The sequence below is a fragment of the Pongo abelii genome, chromosome 20 (assembly GCF_028885655.2).
Source record: "Pongo abelii isolate AG06213 chromosome 20, NHGRI_mPonAbe1-v2.0_pri, whole genome shotgun sequence".
Taxonomy (NCBI): Eukaryota; Metazoa; Chordata; class Mammalia; order Primates; family Hominidae; genus Pongo; species Pongo abelii.
The window spans coordinates 15,056,927-15,071,523 of NC_072005.2; the positions used below are offsets into that span (position 1 = coordinate 15,056,927).

General features: G+C 41.7%; 1 pseudogene; it reads left to right on the plus strand.

Annotated features, from left to right (window-relative positions):
- Window positions 1-965: 965 nt before the first annotated feature.
- Window positions 966-1,931, plus strand: LOC100447157 (olfactory receptor 7A10-like; annotated as a pseudogene).
- Window positions 1,932-14,597: the final 12,666 nt, after the last annotated feature.

Here is a 14,597-nt window from a genome sequence, read left to right on the forward strand (position 1 = left end):
TCATCACCACCTGACATAGTACATTCGAATTTTTTGCTTTGCTTTGCTTTGCTTTGCTTGTATTCATTCTCTTTCATGAAATTGTAAGGACATTTTTTATATAGCACCACTCACTCACTATCCAGGCCTCCTAGAATATGACAAATTCACTTTATCGTCCTCCAATGCATAAAAGATTTTCTCATTAATCCTGCAAAATATATGCCCTCTGGGAAAGGCTGAGAATGGGACAGAAATTCCTAATGAGAAATACCAAGAGAATCCCATAACAGGTACCAGGTTCACACAAAAACTAAAGAAATTAAATTCTAGTATCATAGAATGGAAGTTCCCGGGGTGGTTCACAGGCTGGCGATTGGACAGCTGTTGGTCAATGAACACAAAATTATGGTTAGACAGAAGGATTAAGTTCAAGAGGTCTACTGTATACCATGGTGACTATAGTTAATGATGATATATTTTATTCTTGGAAAATGCTAAGAGAGTGGATGTAGAGTGTTCTCACCACAAAAAAAAAGATATGTAATGCAGATGTTAATTGGCTAGATTTAGCCATTCCACAATGTAACTTTTCATTCCACAATGTAAATATACTTCACAATATCATGTTGTATGCAACAAATACATACAACCTTATGTGTTCAATCAAAAATAAATAAATGTTTTAAAACAGAAACTACAATGAACATACGTGTGCATGTATCTATGTAATAGAATGATTCATGTTCCTTTGGGTCTATGTGCTCAGTAAGGAGATTGCTTAGTCAGATGGTATTTCTGGTTCTAGATCTTTGGAACTTAAAATAAAAATAAAAAAAGTAGAAACTAACTTCTTGATGATAGAAGAGAAATGGTAGCATTTCTGTTAGGCTCATAACGCATGCCTATGTCATGTACTATTTCTCTCCCTTTTTTATTGTTTCTTTTCTTTCTTTTTATTTCTTTTTGGTAGTGACATCAACCACATGAAACCAAGCTATAATACCCAAATGTCAGAATTTCTTCTTCTGGGGCTTTCAGAGGAACCAGAATTGCAGCCCTTTCTCTATGGGCTGTTCCTGTACATGTACCTGGTCACTGTGCTCGGGAACGTGCTCATCATCTTGGCCACAATCTCAGACTCCCACCTCCACACCCCCATGTACTTCTTCTCCAACCTGTCCTTTGCTGACATCTGTTTTGTGTCTAGCACTCTACCAAAGATGCTGGTGAATATCTAGACACACAGCAAAGTCATCACCTATGCAGGCTGCATCACCCAGATGTGCTTTTTCGTATTCTTTGCAGGATTGGACATCTTTCTCCTGACTGTGATGGCCTATGACCGGTTTGTGGCCATCTGTCACCCTCTGCACTACACGGTCATCATGAGCCCCAGGCTCTGTGGACTGCTGGTTCTGGCATCCTGGATCATGAGTGCCCTGAATTCCTTGCTACAAAGCTTAATAGTACTGCGGCTTTCCTTCTGCACAGATTTGGAAATCCCCCACTTTTTCTGTGAACTTAATCAGGTCACCCACCTTGCCTGTTCTGACACCTTTCTTAACGACATGGTGATGTATTTGTCATCTGCGCTGCGGGGTGGTGCTCCCCTCACTGGGATCCTTTACTCTTACTCTAAGATTGTTTCCTCCATACGTGCAATCTCATCAGCTCAGGGGAAGTACAAGGCATTTTCCACCTATGCGTCTCACCTCTCAGTTGTCTCCTTATTTTATGGTACACTCCTAGGGGTGTACCTTAGTTCTGCTGCAACCCACAACTCATACTCAAGTGCTGCAGCCTCGGTGATGTACACTGTGGTCACCCCCATGCTCAACCCCTTCATCTACAGCCTGAGGAATAAAGACATAAAGGGGGCTCTGGGAAGATTCCTCGGGAGGAAAACTACAAAAGGATCAATTTTCCTTGGGCTAAAGAAGTGCCCATGATAGCAGGACTCAAAGCCTCAGAGCTTTGAAATCTGATTAGAATTTGGAAATTGAAATTGTTCCTTCTACTTACCTCCTGAATTTTCCATGACTTTGATTTAACTTTACTTATACAATGTAAGTGACTCACTTCATTAAGCTTTCTGCTCTGTCCACTATCTAGACAGTTCTGCTTTTTGTCCTTTTTTGTATTTTCACCTGTTGATACAAACTACGGGTCAGAAATACATGGAATCTGGGTCCGGGTATGGTGGCTCACGCCTGTAATCCCAGTGCTTTGGGAGGCCGAGGGGGGCGGATCACCTGAGGTCAGGAGTTCAATACCAGCCTGGGCAACATGGTGAAACCCGTCTCTATTAAAAATACAGAAATTAGCCAAGTGTGGTGGCAGGTGCCTGTAATCCCAGCTACTTGGGAGGTTGAGGTGGGAGAATCACTTGAACCCGGGAGGCGGAGGTTGCAGTGAGCAGAGATCGTACCATTGCACTCCAGCCTGGGTGACAGACTCTGTCTCAAAAAATAAATTAATTAATTAATTAAATTAAATTTAATAGAAATACATGGAATCCCATTCATTTCATGGAGCAACATGGATTTCTTGAGAATAAGTTCTTCTTAAATGACATATACTAAATAATTTTTCATTTAAAAAATGTTATGTGCTGTACTTCTTCAATGAGGAGAAAAAGACTACACTTGGCAATGAAAGTCATTTGTGTAATTTTATAGCAGAAGAAAATATTTTTTCAATTTCGTGTTTGTTATGCCTTTGTACATCACCACCTAAACTGTTCTTCCTGGTAACATGGTGATTAACACATCAGTTTGTTTAATTACTTGCCATTGGGTTTTATTCTCATCTTTAGAATCCTTTTTCTTATTCAGCTTGGTGTCCAAAGTGCATACACAGTGACTGGTAAAAAACTGATTTTCATCCACATGTCTCCAAATGGACAAATTTGAAAAAAATGATTTGTCTTGGTATGGCGTTACAGTCAGAGATAAAAGTTAATATAAGTAAATTTAAAATTATGCATTTAACCCACATCCAACATAATATTGAATGGGGAAAAGTTGAAAGCATTCCCTCTGAGAACGAGAACAAGACAAGGATGCCCACTCTCACCACTCCTCTTCAATATAGTACTGGAAGTCCCAGCCAGAGCAGTCAGAGAAGAGAAAGAAATAAAGGGCATCCAAATCAGTAAAGAGGAAGTCAAACTGTCGCTATTTGCTGACAATGTGGTCGTTTACCTTGAAAACCCTAAGGACTCCTCCAGAAGGCTCCTAGAACTGATAAAAAGAATTCAGTAAAGTTTCCAGATACAAGATTAATGTATACAAATAAGTAGCTCTTCTACCCATCAACAGTGACTAAGTGGAGAATCAAATTAAGAACTCAATCCCTTTTACAGTAGCTGCAGAAAAAATAAAATACTTAGGAATACACCTAACAAAGGAGTCTAAAGACCTCTACAAGGAAAACTACCAAACACTGCTGAAAGAAATCACAGATGACACAAACAAATGGAAACACATCCCATGCTCATGGACGGGTAGAATCAATATTGTGAAAATGAGCATACTGCCAAAAGCAATCTACAAATTCAATGCAGTCCCCATCATAATACCATCATTCTTCACAGAGTTAGAAAAAACAATTTTAAAACTAATATGGAACCAAAAAAGAGCCCGCATAGCCGAAGTAACACTAAGCAAAAATAACAAATCTGGAGGCATCACACTACCTGATTTCAAACTATACTATAAGGCCATAGTCACCAAAACAGTGCGGTACTGGTATAAAAATAGGCACATATACCAATGGAACAGAATAGAGAACTCAGAAATAAACCCAAATGCTTACAGCCAAGTGATCTTCAACAAAGCAAACAGAAACATAAAGTGAGGAAAGGACACCCTTTTCAACAAATGGTGCTGGGATAATTGGCTAGCCACATGTAGGAGAATAAAACTGGATCCTCATCCCTCATCTTATACAAAAATCAACACAAGATGGATTAAGGACTTAAACAAAAGACCCGAAACTATAAAAATTCTAGAAGATGACATTGGAAAAACCCTTCTAGACATTGGCTTAGGCAAGGATTTTATGACCAATAACCCAAAAGCAAATACAATAATAACAAAGATAAATAGCTGGGACCTAATCAAAATAAAGAGCTTTTGCACAGCAAAAGGAACAGTCAACAGAGTCAACAGACAACTCACAGAATGGGAGAAAATCTTCACAGTCTATACATATGACAAAGGACTAATATCCAGTATCTACAGCAAACCAAATCGTAAGAAAAAAGCAAACAATCCCATCAAAAAGTGGGCTAAGGACACGAATAGACAATTCTTAAAAGATATACAAATGGCCAACAAACATATGAAAAAATGCTCAACATCACCAATGATCAGGGAAATGCAAATCAAAATCACAATGCAATACCACCTTACTCCTGCAAAAACGGCCATAATCAAAAAATCAAAAAACAGTAGATGCTGGCGTGGATGCAGTGATTAGGGAACACTTCTACATGGCTGGTGGGAATGTAAACTAGCACAGCCACTATGGAAAGCAGTGTGGTGGTTCCTGATGGAATACTACTCAGCCATAAAAAGGAATGAATTAACAGCATTTGCAGTGACCTGGATGAGGTTGGAGACTATTATTCTAAGTGAATTAAATCAGGAATGGAAAACCAAATATTGTATGTTCTCACTGATATGTAGGAGCTAAGGTATGAAGACAAAAAGGCATAAGAATGATACAATGGACTTTGTGGACTTATGGGGAAGAGTGGAAAGGGGGTAAGGGATAAAAGGCTACAAATATGGTGCAGTGTATATTGCTCAGGTGATGGGTGCACCAGAATCTCACAAATCACCACTAAAGAACTTACTCATGTAACCAAATACCAACTGTACCCCAATAACTTAAGGAAAAATAAATAAAACAATAAAATTTTTTAAAAGTCCTAATGAAAAAAAATCTGAAAAGTGAATAAAAATATGCATTGTATTATCATGCAAAAAAATTCTTTTTCATTATATATGTATATGCATATATGTAATATCTATATACATATAGATATTACTTGTTGCATTATGGAAGACTGTTTATGTATAAAGGATATCACTCACTGCAGTGAGGAATGATTAGGTAGGCCAGGTGTGATGGCTCATGCCTGTAATCCCAACACTTTGGGAGGCTGTGGTGGGCGGATCACCTGAGGTCGGGAGTTCAATACCAGCCTGGCCAACATGGTGAAACCTCATCTCTACTGGGTGTGGTTGTGCACGCCTGTATTCTCAGCTACTTGGGAGGCTGAGGCATGAAAGTCACTCAAACCTGGGAGGCAGAGGTTGCAATGAGCCAAGATCACACCACTGCACTCCAGCCTGGGCAAGAGAGTGAGACTCTTGTCTCAAAAAAAAGAATAATTGGGTAGTTTTGTGTTTTATTATTGAATTATCCTGTTTCAGTGTAGGGACCAGCCCTACAGGGCCTGTGGGTTTTTCTCCTCATGTGTGGAGACAAGAGATCGTAGAAATAAAGACACAAGACAAAGAGACAGAAGAAAAGACAGCTGGGCCCGGGGGACCACTACCACCAAGATGCGGAGACCGGTAGTGGCCCCAAATGCCAGGCTGCGCTGTTATTTATTGTATATGAGGCAAGGGGGCAGGGTAAGGAGTGTGAGTCATCTCTAATGATAGGTAAGATCACGCGAGTCACGTGTCCACTGGAGAGGGGGCCCCTCCTTGTTTGGTAGCCGAGGCAGAGAGAGAGAGAGGGGACAGCTTATGTCATTATTTCTTCTATGCATTTCTCAGAGAGATCAAAGACTTTAATATTCTCACTAATTCTGCTACTGCTATCTAGAAGGCGGAGCCAGGTGTACAGGGCGGAACATGAAAGTGGACCAGGAGCATGACCGCAGAAGCACAGCATCACAAGGTTTAGGCCTTTGGATGGCTGTGGGCAGGCCTGACTGATGTCAGGCCTTTTACAAGAGGTGGTGGAGCACAGTCTTCTCTAACTCCTCCAGGGAAAGGGAGACCCCATTTCCAGGTTGGCTAAGTAACGGGTGCCTTCCCAGGCACTGGGGTTACTACTAGACCAAGGTGTCCTCTAGTGGCCCTGTCCAGGCGTGACAGAGGGCTCATACTCTTGTCTTCTGGTCACTTCTCACCATGTCCCTTCAGCTCCTATCTCTGTATGGCTTGGTTTTTCCTAGGTTATAATTGTAGAACACAGATTATTATAATATTGGAATAAAGAGTAATGCTACAAACTAATGATTGATAATGTTCATATATAATCATGTCTATATTCTATGTCTAATATAACTATTCTTATTTTAAGTATTTTCTTTATTATATTGGAATAGCTTGTGCCTTCAGTCTCTTGCCTCGGCAACTGGGTGGCTTGCCGCCCACATTTCAGTGCTGAAGAAATAAATGACTTCTTTTGTTGCTTTAAATGAAGTATCTCCCCTTTTCTAAAATTTGTTACAATCAATAAATGTGGGATGACTGAACCAAAACAATATCATCTATGATATATTTTCTTTATGTTCAGAAATCTAATCAATCTTCATGATCAAAGGATTCTTCACAGAAGAGCTTGAATCCCTGTCCATTCCTGTGATTATGGGGTCACAGGTTTTTCTGCACAAGGATGTATGACCTTCCAACCTCCCATTTACCTAGAAAGGAACCTCAACATAGTCACTTTTAAAGACAATTTTCTAAAATAAATTTGAATAACACAGTAACCATGAATGCAGTCTTCAAATATCATAACAAAGGCTAAAAATACCAAGCAACAAGTCATTTTAATTTCCCTCAGTTCTTCTCACTTTGGTTATTGTATCAGTTAGCAGCTGCTGTATAACGAGCCATTCTAAAAGCATCCTAAATTAATACGGTGTTTTTATTAATGATTGTGATTGTATGGTGGAAAGTTTTTCTGAGCTCTCCTGGTCTCCTTATGAATCTGTAATCAGTTGTGGGTCAGCTGAGAAGGGCTTGCTAATCTTGGCTTGGTTTTCTTACGTTTTGGGGACTCAGTTTGCTTTTGGATGATGTAGCCTGGGCTTGTCTAGGACAACTGGCTTCCCTTCCACATATCCTCTCCTCCTCCAGCAAGCAGGGTTCCAAGAAACAGCAGCAGAAATACACCAAGGTCCCTCAAGCACACTGTCAATATCAGCATATTCTATTGGCTAAGGAAACTGAAACTTCGAAATCTGGCTCAAGGCTTGAAGGATGACTCCTTCCACCTCATCTCTCAGTAGCCATAAGATCTTAGAAAAGAAAGGGAGAATGAAAGTATATGTTTAATGAGCAGCTATGGAAATTCTTTATTTTTTTATTTTTTGAAATGGAGTCTTACTGTGTCACCCAGACTGGAGTGCAGTGACATGATCTCGGCTCACTGCAACCTCCACCTCCCGGTTCATGTAGTTATCCTACTGCAGCCTCCTGAGCTGGAATTACAGGCGTGCACTACCATGCCTGGTTAATTTTTGTATTTTTAGTAGAGACGTTGGCCAGACTGGTCTCCAACTCCTGACCTCAAGTGATCCACCCCCTTGGGTCCCAAAGTGCTGGGATTACTGGCATGAGCCACCGCACACGGCCAGCTATGCAAATTCTATTTCAGAAGATCTAGACCCTCACCACGTAAATATTCCTCTCTGCTCCTTGCCTCCAGCTCTGGAAGAAAAATAACCCTTCTTTTCCTTCCAGATACCACCTAGATCCAGGAACCTCATGTTCAACTCATTGATTAACAAAGCTAGAGAAATGTTGTTTCACTGATGTTATTGATGACATTCTTATGGAAATATTACTTTTCTTTTGATTGGCCAGCTCTTTAGCATATTCATAACCTTTCCATCCTCATATTGTTATTTATTGAGGGAATCTTCATTGGAGGAGGTGGCATTTGAAATGCAAATGGACAACAAAGATACAGAAACTTCAAAGAAGAGGGACAATTGAGATATTAAGTTCCATTGTGGATGCCCTCAATTTAAGTCTTGAGATGAAAGTCACGGGACCAGGCGCAGTGGCTCATGCCTGTAATCCTAGCACTTTGGGAGACCGAAGCTGGTGGATCACCTGAGGTCAGGAGTTCGAGACCAGCCTGGCCAACATGGTGAAACCCCATCTCTACTAAAAATACAAAAAATTAGCTGGGCGTGGTGGCAGACGACTGTAATCCCAGCTACTCAGGAGCCTGAGGCAGGAGAATCACTTGAACCCGGGAGGCAGAGGTTGCAGTGAGCCGAGATTGCGCCATTGCTTTCCAGCCTGGGCAACAAGAGCAAAACTTCATCTAAAAAAAAAAAAAAGAAAGAAAAGAAAGAAAGAAAGAAAAAAAAGAAAGTCACTAGAAACTTCAAGGAACCCAGGATGTAAAGCATGAAGTGCTACACCAGCATCCTTTTCAGTTGCAGAGAGGTTTAAAAATCACTAAGTCTTCATTTATGCAGCGCCAAAAAACAAACAAACAAACAAAAAAACTCATGCTATTTTCTTCCACTGATCACGCTATGACATTTTGAATTTTTCTGTGCATGAGCAGTTCTCCTATGGAAATCTTCTAATTTACTAAAACATTTCTTTTTGTGCAGCCTCATCAAAAAAATAAGAACACGCTATAATTGTTCCTTTTCTCTTTTTTTTTTTTTTCTGAGATGGAGTCTCCCTCTGTTGCCCAGGCTGGAGTGCAGTGGCACAATCTCAGCTCACTGCAACCTCCGCCTCCCGGGTTCAAGCAATTCTTCTGCCTCAGCCTCCTGAGTAGCTGGGATTACAGGCGTGCCACCATGCCCAGCTAATTTCTTTTGTATTTTTAGTAGAGACAAAGTTTCAGCATGTCGGTCAGGCTGGTCAATTTTTCCTCTTCTCACAAAGTACCCATAGGTTATAAGAAATGTTGATCTTCTTATAGATCTCACAGATATGACATATAACAAAAAATTTAAAATGCATTTTAAGCTGTGTAGCAAGTTATGGATTACATTCATCTGCAAGTAACAGGAAGTTGAACGAAAACAGTGGCTATTAATTTCTTAAGAGATACACAAAATGAAAAGCTATAATCCCGGCACTCTGGGAGGCTGAGGCGGGCGGATCACCTGAGGTCAGGAGCTTGAGACTAGCCTGGCCAACATGGTGAAACCCCATCTCTACTTAAAAAAAAATACAAAAATTAGCGGGATGTGGTGGTGCACACCTGTATTCCCAGCTTCTCAGGAGGCTAAGGCACAAGAATGGCTTGAACCTGGGAGGCGGAGGTTGCAATGAGCCAAGATCGCACCACTGCACTCCACCTTGGGCGAAGAGAGATACTCCATCTCAAAAAAAAAAAAAAAAAAAAAGCCATAAACCATGATATCAAAACTATAAAATGGATTGGGGATGAGGGATGGACTAAAAGTGTTGAGTTTTGATATGTGGTCAAAGTTAACTTAAAATAGCCTGTTATTACTATAAGATGATTTCTGTAAATTTTAGAGAAATTGTCATATCCTACCTTGTTTTAACCTGAATTGACTCTCCCTTAGCTGAGAGAGCCAGACAGACTCCATTTTGGCTCCTTGGAGCCTCTTACCCACACCCCTTCCTCAAGGACTTAACTTGTGCAAGCTGACTCCCAGCACATCCAAGAATGCAATTACTGATAAGATACTGTGACAAGCTATATCCACAGTTCCCAGGAATTCACCCGGTTGATAGTACCCAAAGCCCCCACATTTGTGTCGGGTTGATGATACCCAAAACCCCCGCGTCTATCACGTTGTGATGGATTTAAAGTCCCTGCACCTGGAACTGTTTGTTTTCCTGTAACCATTTATCTTTTTAACTTTTTTCCCTGTTTTACTTCTGTGAGATTGCTTCAGCTAGGCTTTCTAAACCAAAGTATAAAAGAAAATCTAGCCCCTTCTTCTGGGCAGAGAGAATTTTGAGCACTAGCCATCTCTCAGTGCCGGCAAATAAAAGACTCCTGAATTTGTCTCAGAGCGTGGCGTTTCTCTGTAACTTGCTCGGTTACAACAAAATGATACAGCTCTGATGACTGGAGGAACACCAGGGTCCTTGGTCTCGCTCCAGTTTAGATAAAAGGACATGGACACACGTGGAGTGGTTTTAGGGAGTGAAAAGTTTAATAGGCAAGAAGGAAGGAAGAAAACAGCTCCCCCATACAGAGACAGAGGGAGGGAAGATTTGAACAAAGAGAAAACCCCGTGTGCAGCAGAAAAGTGGCTGCTTATGTTGGGATGCTGGAGGAGGTGGTGTCTGGTTTGCATAGGGCCCAGGGGATTGGTTTGACCAGGTGTGTCATTTACATAGCCTGTGAAAAACCTGGCCTCCCACCTTAGTCCTTTAATATGCAAATATGGGTTACCATGATGTTCTGAACACATAGTGTTATCTGGACACTTGGTACACCTGGAGACAAGGAAAGGACGGTGGGAATTGCCATATTGGGTGAACTCACTTTCTAATGGCCTGAATTTGCATATCAAAGCTTGCCGCCTGGCCCTTCGAGCCTCCTTTTCTGTTAGGAAAGAGATGCTTCGGGGAGGAGCCAAGATGGCCGAATAGGAACAGCTCCGGTCTACAGCTCCCAGCGTGAGCGACGCAGAAGACGGGTGATTTCTGCATTTCCATCTGAGGTACCGTGTTCATCTCACTAGGGAGGGCCAGACAGTGGGCGCAGGTCAGTGGGTGAGTGCACCGTGTGCCAGCCGAAGCAGGGGCGAGGCATTGCCTCACTCAGGAAGCACAAGGGGTCAGGGAGTTCCCTTTCCAGGGGTGACAGACGGCACCTGCAAAATCGGGCCACTCCCACCCGAATACTGTGCTTTTCCGACGGGCTTAGGAAACAGTGCCCCAGGAGAGTATAGCCCGCACCTGGCTCAGAGGGTCCTACGCCCACGGAGTCTCGCTGATTGCTAGCACAGCAGTCTGAGATCAAACTGCAAGGCGGCAGCGAGGCTGGGGGAGGGGCGCCCGCCATTGCCCAGGCTCGCTTAGGTAAACAAAGCAGCCTGGAAGCTTGAACTGGGTGGAGCCCACCACAGCTCAAGGAGGCCTGCCTGCCTCTGTAGGCTCCACCTCTGGGGGCAGGGCACAGACAAACAAAAAGACAGCAGTAACCTCTGCAGACTTAAATGTCCCTGTCTGACAGCTTTGAGGAGAGCAGTGGTTCTCCCAGCACGCAGCTGCAGATTTGAAAACGAGCAGACTGCCTCCTCAAGTGGGTCCCTGACCCCTGACCCCCGAGCAGCCTAACTGGGAGGCACCCCCGAGAAGGGGCAGACTGACACCTCACACGGCCGGCCAGGTACTCCAACGGACCTGCAGCTGAGGGTCCTGTCTGTTAGAAGGAAAACTAACAGAAAGGTCATCCACACCAAAAACCCATCTGTACATCACCATCATCAAAGACCAAAAGTAGATAAAACCACAAAGATGGGGAAATAACAGAGCAGAAAAACTGGAAACTCTAAAAAGCAGAGTACCTCTCCTCCTCCAAAGGAACGCAGTTCCTCACCAGCAAAGGAACAAAGCTGAACGGAGAATGACTTTGACGAGCTGAGAGAAGAAGGCTTCAGACGATCAAATTACTCCGAGCTATGGGAGGATATTCAAACCAAAGGCAAAGAAGTTGAAAACTTTGAAAAAAATTTAGAAGAATGTATAACTAGAATAACCAATACAGAGAAGTGCTTAAAGGAGCTGATGGAGCTGAAAACCAAGGCTCGAGAACTACGGGAAGAATGCAGAAGCCTCAGGAGCCGATGCGATCAAATGGAAGAAAGGGTATCAGCCCTGGAAGATGAAATGAATGAAATGAAGCGAGAAGGGAAGTTTAGAGAAAAAAGAATAAAAAGAAACGAGCAAAGCCTCCAAGAAATGTGGGACTATGTGAAAAGACCAAATCTACGTCTGATTGGTGTACCTGAAAGTGACGGGGAGAATGGAAACAGGTTGGAAAACATTCTGCAGGATATTATCCAGGAGAACTTCCCCAATCTAGCAAGGCAGGCCAACATTCAGATTCAGGAAATACAGAGAACGCCACAAAGATACTCCTCGAGAAGAGCAACTCCAAGACACATAATTGTCAGATTCACCAAAGTTGAAATGAAGGAAAAAATGTTAAGGGCAGCCAGAGAGAAAGGTGGGGTTACCATCAAAGGGAAGCCCATCAGACTAACAGCGGATCTCTCGGCAGAAACCCTACAAGCCAGAAGAGAGTGGGGGCCAATATTCAACATTCTTAAAGAAAAGAATTTTCAACCCAGAATTTCATATCCAGCCAAACTAAGCTTCATAAGTGAAGGAGAAATAAAATACTTTACAGACAAGCAAATGCTGAGAGATTTTGTCACCACCAGGCCTGCCCTAAAAGAGCTCCTGAAGGAAGCGCTAAACATGGAAAGGCACAACCGGTACCAGCCACTGCAAAATCATGCCAAAATGTAAAGACCATTGAGACTAGGAAGAGACTGCATCAACTAACGAGCAAAATAACCAGCTAACATCATAATGACAGGATCAAATTCACACATAACAATATTAACTTTAAATGTAAATGGTCTAAATGCTCCAATTAAAAGACACAGACTGGTAAATTGGATAAAGACTCAAGACCCATCAGTGTGCTGTATTCAGGAAACCCATCTCATGTGCAGAGACACACATAGGCTCAAAATAAAACGATGGAGGAAGATCTACCAAGCAAATGGAAAACAAAAAAAGGCAGGGGTTGCAATCCTAGTCTCTGATAAAACAGACTTTAAACCAACAAAGATCAAAAGAGACAAAGAAGGCCATTACATAATGGTAAAGGGATTAATTCAACAAGAAGAGCTAACTATCCTAAATATATATGCACCCAATACAGGAGCACCCAGATTCATAAAGCAAGTCCTGAGTGACCTACAAAGAGACTTAGACTCCCACACATTAATAATGGGAGACTTTAACACCCCACTGTCAACATTAGACAGATCAACGAGACAGAAAGTCAACAAGGATACCCAGGAATTGAACTCAGCTTTGCACCAAGCGGACCTAATAGACATCTACAGAACTCTCCACCCCAAATCAACAGAATATACATTTTTTTTCAGCACCACACCACACCTATTCCAAAATTGACCACATACTTGGAAGTAAAGCTCTCCTCAATAAATGTAAAAGAACAGAAATTATAACAAACTATCTCTCAGATCACAGTGCAATCAAGCTAGAACTCAGAATTAAGAATCTCACTCAAAACCGCTCAACTACATGGAAACTGAACAACCTGCTCCTGAATGACTACTGGGTACATAACGAAATGAAGGCAGAAATAAAGATGTTCTTTGAAACCAACGAGAACCAAGACACGACATACCAGAATCTCTGGGATGCATTCAAAGCAGTGTGTAGAGGGAAATTTATAGCACTAAATGCCCACAAGAGAAAGCAGGAAAGATCCAAAATTGACACCCTAACATCACAATTAAAAGAACTAGAAAAGCAAGAGCAAACACATTCAAAAGCTAGCAGAAGGCAAGAAATAACTAAAATCAGAGCAGAACTGAAGGAAATAGAGACACAAAAAACCCTTCAAAAAATTAATGAATCCAGGAGCTGGTTTTTTGAAAGGATCAACAAAATTGATAGACTGCTAGCAAAATTAATAAAGAAAAAAAGAGAGAAGAATCAAATAGATGCAATAAAAAATGATAAAGGGGATATCACCACTGATCTCACAGAAATACAAACTACCATCAGAGAATATTACAAACACCTCTACGCAAATAAACTAGAAAATCTAGAAGAAATGGATAAATTCCTCAACACATACACCCTCCCAAGACTAAACCAGGAAGAAGTTGAATCTCTGAATAGACCAATAACAGGAGCTGAAATTGTGGCAATAATCAATAGCTTACAAACCAAAAAAAGTCCAGGACCAGATGGGTTCACAGCTGAATTCTACCAGAGGTACAAGGAGGAGCTGGTACCATTCCTTCTGAAACTATTCCAATCAATAGAAAAAGAGGGAATCCTCCCTAACTCATTTTATGAGGCCAGCATCATCCTGATACCAAAGCCTGGCAGAGACACAACCAAAAAAGAGAATTTTAGACCAATATCCTTGATGAACATTGATGCAAAAATCCTCAATAAAATACTGGCAAACAGAATCCAGCAGCACATCAAAAAGCTTATCCACCATGATCAAGTGGGCTTCATCCCTGGGATGCAAGGCTCGTTCAATATACGCAAATCAATAAATGTAATCCAGCATATAAACAGAACCAAAGACAAAAACCACATGATTATCTCAATAGATGCAGAAAAGGCCTTTGACAAAATTCCACAACCCTTCATGCTAAAAACTCTCAATAAATTAGGTATTGATGGGATGTATCTCAAAATAATAAGAGCTATCTATGACAAACCCACAGCCAATATCATACTGAATGGGCAAAAACTGGAAGCATTCCCTTTGAAAACTGGCACAAGACAGGGATGCCCTCTCTCACCACTTCTATTCAACATAGTGTTGGAAGTTCTGGCCAGGGCAATTAGGCAGGAGAAGGAAATCAAGGGTATTCAATTAGGAAAAGAGGA